This window comes from Camellia sinensis, chromosome 4 (genome assembly GCF_055761805.1).
Source record: "Camellia sinensis isolate YWXY chromosome 4, ASM5576180v1, whole genome shotgun sequence".
NCBI classification, from domain to species: Eukaryota; Viridiplantae; Streptophyta; class Magnoliopsida; order Ericales; family Theaceae; genus Camellia; species Camellia sinensis.
The window spans coordinates 35,717,997-35,723,361 of NC_138964.1; positions in this window are offsets into that span (position 1 = coordinate 35,717,997).

Genomic DNA, 5,365 nt, shown 5'->3' on the forward strand with positions numbered 1-5,365 from the left:
ATATCTGTTGTAGAGTGTGGATACAGCTTGTATGCTTATCTGTGGATATTGTTGATATACATATCTGTTGTAGAGTGTGGATACAGCTTGTATGCTTATCTGTGGATATTGTTGATATACATATCTGTTGAGAATGTGGATATAGCTTTTATGCTTATCTGAATGTGAGATATAGTTTTTATACATATCTGTGGAAATGATGATAGAGCTAGCATGCTTATCTGTTGAAAAAGGGAAAATGAAAAGTAATTGGGACTTGTAAGTCGTCGACATAAATATGTAATTTATGTGATTGAATCAGTGTTGACCAACTATCAATTGCTAATGTTTTAGTCATTGTTCATGGTTGGTTTAGTGTATTTCTACTGGGCTGTGGCTCACCCTATATGGGAATATCATTTTCAGGTACAGGAAGCATGCCACCTCCAAGGACGTAGCTGGGAGGCTAGTGGCGGGCATAGTTTTGTCGTTTTACTTTTGATGTATTACATGTAATTTCAAGCCAAGGGCTTAATGTGTAAACGAGTTAGAACTCTTTGTTGTAACCAAGTGTTAACTTGGAAAGCTGTAAGCCCGTAGGGCATTTTGTTATGAGGTTAACATGTAATACTTATGTCTTATCTGATGGGTTTATTGTTATTATTTTGAGGGCGTTACATCGCTTCTGATGGATGATGCATGTCCGGATTGTCTTGCGCGGAAATCCACCGGAATGCCCCAATTAGCCTCTGTTTACACCTGTTCTTGAAATGCGTGCCAAGTCCCAAAAGGTTGCTGATTCTTCGTTTTGCTGCAACAGAGAGCAGGAAAGGGGCATGGCAATGTATTTTCACAGATATATGCATGTCTCGATCCTCGTGCCACCAATCACGCATACCGAGGCATGATGGCCGAGGAGTCGAAATGCACAACTCAATATAGGATGAATGCACATGAAACTACAGCTAAAACCTAACTCCATCATGGATAATCCGGAGTGTCGGTGACTGGGGAATTGAGACACATTTCGTCACTCGGAGTACGGAATGTACCTCGTTTCCCGTGCCCGGGCTAATTCTTATTCCGGACATGATGCAATATGCATGATATGCATGAAATGCAACTAAGATACAATCCTAACATATACAATGCTATGGAAATAAAATGCCTCGAAATGCGTGCACGCAGGCACGCAAACCGAGAAAATGCACGAATGCAATGAAAATAAGATGCCTTGAAATGCGTGCACACGGGCACGCAAACCGAGGCAATGGTGAAATGCTATGAAAATGAGATGCCTCAAAATGCGTGCACACGGGCACGCAAACCGAGGCAATGGTAAATGCAATGAAAATGAGATGCCTCGAAATGCGTGCACACGGGCACGCAAATCGAGGCAATGGTAAAATGCAATGAAAATGACTAAAATGGCATGGAAAACATAACATGGACTTATACTAACATGAGGGAACCTCAGCCACACTCACGTAAGAAGTCAGTTGATGAAAATGAAGTACCTCGAAATGCGTGCACAAGGGCACGCAAACCGAGGCAATGGCATACGCAATGCAAATGACATGAAAACATGATATGGGCTTATACCAACATGAGTGAGCCTCAGCCACACTCACATAGGATGCCGGCGGATAAAAATGAAGTGCCTCGAAATGCGCGCACACGGGCACGCAAACCGAGGCGATGGCAGAATGTAATGAAATGACATGGAAATGACAAATGGGCTTATACCAACATGAGTGAGCCTCAGCCACACTCACATAGGATGCCGTTGGCAGAAAATGAAGTGCCTCGAAATGCGTGCACACTGGCACGCAAACCGAGGCGATGCAAAAGCGATACGAATGACATGGAAAATGCAACATGGACTTATACTAACATGAGAGAGCCTCAGCCACACTCACATAAGATGCCGATGGCAGAAAATGAAGTGCCTCGAAATGCGTGCACACTGGCACGCAAACCGAGGCGATGCAAAAATGTGATGAAAATATGGCAAAAATGATATGCAAGCATACTAATGGAATTTCAGCACTAAAATATGGGGGAAAACAGTCCCGAAATGAAGCGAAATGACATGAAATGCAAGGAAATGTCCCGAAATGCAACATTAGGCACCTGAAATGGCCTATAGCTATGCCAAACATGCACAATATGGACATGCAATGCAAAGACAGAAGCTAGACAGTCCCAAAAGATGCACTTTCACAGTTATGAACATGGCCAAACAGCAAGCATAGGTATGGTAAAAATAGCATGCAAGAATAGGGGCCAAAAGAGGGGTAATGAAGCAAGTGATACAAGAAAAACCCAAACTGAAAAATTTCCTTCTACAACACTGAAGAGGGACCAAAAATATGAACATTTAAAGTATATGACAAGCCTCAAATCATTATACAAACATGATAGAAATGTGATGCAAAATTAGGCTCAAAAAGTGCTATAACATGAAGTATACAAAATAATCACCAAACAGAAAAAAAGTGTGAATGAAACATGAAGTATAGGCCAAAATAAGGCCACTTTCAGTTCGGACCAAGATCCAAAAACAGAAGCAAAGGGGGCTACCAATTTATGCAAAAATGGGGCCAAATAGGGGATATAACTACAAGTGACACATGGAAGCACCAAACAATGTTGAGCCCTTCTCCAATATTGAAGAGGGGCTCAAAATAAGCCTTATATCAGTTTATAACATGCTCGAAAATAAATTTCTCATGGGTCAAAAATAGCATGCAAAACTATGACATACAAGAGGATCATTGAAGCAAGTGTATTATGGAGGGCTCAAACAGGGTTGAGCCCTTAATGAAAAGTGAAGATGAACTCAAAATATGGCCCTTTTAAGTTAGGGCCGGAGCTTGAAACCAAAAAGAAGTGGGGCTTAGAAATAGATCAAGAAAAAGGTTCAAAAGGGTAAAAGTGTTACTTACCCTTGAAGATTCAAACTTTTGTTGCTTTTTGGATGGATTTGCAGCTTCTCTAGCCTTCAAGAATCCTTCCTTGTTGCTGGAAATGAGATGGTGGTGGTAGAGCTTGGTGGTGTAGAAGGAATGATGATTAGGGAGTTAGGGTTTTTTGAAGAATTGAGAAGGAAGAAGATGGAGTTGGCTATGGAAGCTTGAAGAGTAAATTTTCTAACCCTTGCAAAGGAGGCCACCAGCTGGTTATATGGATCAAAAAGGAGGTGTAAAGGTGGGGGAGAAGGAGAGCAAAACTCCCCCACAAAATATCCCCCGGATACAGAAAATATCTGGAGGATATTGCCCCACAGCTGTAAAGGGCACAGTGCAAGGAAGCAGGCCGGCCTCACACTTTTGCTGGAGGTGGCCGGCCGGCCACACCCCCTAGCCGGCCGGCTAGGGGTCAAAAGGGTCAAGGTGATTTTCTGGCCGGCCAGCTATTGGGGAGGTAGTCCTATGTGTGTACAACACAACCATGTAGTTGAAATTCCAAGAAAGTGGGCCCAAGGGGTTCAACAATGGCTCGGAAAGAGGGGGTCAAAAGGGTCAAGTTGACTTACTGGCCGGCCATGAACTTTTAGGGGCCTCTCATGTGTGTAGATCACAGATATGTGGTTCAAAGTTCAAGAAAAAGGGTCCAAGGGGTTCAACATTAGCCCGGAAGAAAGGGGTCAAAAGGGTCAGGTGACCTTAATGGCCGGCCACCAACTTTTAGTGGCCTCTCATGTGTGTAGATCACAGATATGTGGTTCAAAGTTGGCAACGCTGACCCTAGGGTGTTCAACATTAGCCCGGAAGTTGGAAAAACGGGCGCCGGGAGGCTCCGGAGGAGAGATAACTGGCTGCTGCAACAATTGCTGGCCTCCCACCCTTCAGTGACCTCTCCAGTGATAAAACAGAGGTACCTGCCAAAAATGAACGAAAATCGTTGCAAAACGAATGCTCGGGGACCAAAACACGCAGTTCGGGGTCCCGGAAACTGCCCGTTAAACACCGAAAGTGGCGTTCGGCCACGAAGTGAGTTTATGGGACTCCAGTGTCCCTCAAAAGGGAGCAAATAGGACGTATGCCAAAAATCAGAGCAATAGGAGATGGTTAAGCGGTCCCGAACCGAGGCACACGGCCTACGGTCCCGAAAACCGAGAACCGGACTCCGAAATGGGCAAAATGGCGTGCAGCCACAAAATGTAGCCCACGGCCACTGAGAGATGGTTTACGGGACCTCTCCCTCCCCTCGGGAAAAGAAACAGAGAAAACCGAGTCTGGTTTGCAAACCGAGACAAGGCACAGAAGAGGGTTCGGAAGTTTGGAGGCAGGGCTCGCAGCCGTGACTCTGAGACTTCTGAACAAGCACAACATGCAATATCACCAAGTGTTCAACTGGCGACGTCTGAGTCTTAAGGTCGGTCAAAAATGGGGTGTCTACACCTTGGCTTCAGAGGGTCTAGCATTTGCTTGATCGAAGTTGCCAAGGCTTGAAAGAAGGCAAAAACTGCATTGGGTTGACACTTGCCGAAACTTTGATGGGCTTAGATGCTTTCCATTGTCGGGAGACAACCAAGTTTGCAAGAAGTCCACTACTGCTGCAGGTAATGTTTCCTACCCTTCTTACATGCATTTCTCACATCACTCGGCCTTCAGGCTCTGTTTTTCTCTTAAAACCCCTTTTCTCACTTTTCTCTCCACGTACACCTCTCTATTTTTTACTCTATCTTATTTTTCATCCCTCCCCAGGTATGGCTGATGGATAAGTTGAAAGTAGTGGACGCTTGTCCTGCGTATTCAGCGCGTGGCTATTTTTTTCGCCCTCGGCTAGTCAACTTTCCGAACGAGGGATGGTTGTGCCACGGGATGTACAGTAGGTCTGCTGTTGACCTCGCTTGGCGCTGCCCCTGGTTTGATCTACCTGAGATGAGCTATAGCTTGTCTCGCCAACCTGGCATTCAGTTGATTGGTTTAATACACTGTGTCTTCTACTTTCCATTCCGATTCTGGCATCAGTTCGGCCATGACCAGACTTGCCCGAAAAAGGGGATAGAATACCCAGTTTCATTTCTGATTCGAGGCCCACAGCTAGCTCGGCATTCCACTGCATGGAGAACGAGAGAACTTCTAGCCCCCGCTCCCACTTTCAGTTGTGCCTTTTCTGGTGAATGTACAGCTTGGCTTGAAGATGAGGCGCAAACTGGGCCTACTTTGGCATCTAAAGCTTCCACAAGCTTTGGGAAGGGACGCAGGAACACCTGACTATTCCCCGAGTTTATTGCTTTAATCTGTACTTATAAGTGTTCTTTTTGAATGTAATAAAAAGCAACTTCAATTTGTATCGAGAGTTGGAGAACTCTGTAGTGAAATCAATGAAATTGGAGGTTGTGGGTATTGAAAATTTTCCGTTTTGGTCCAAAAAT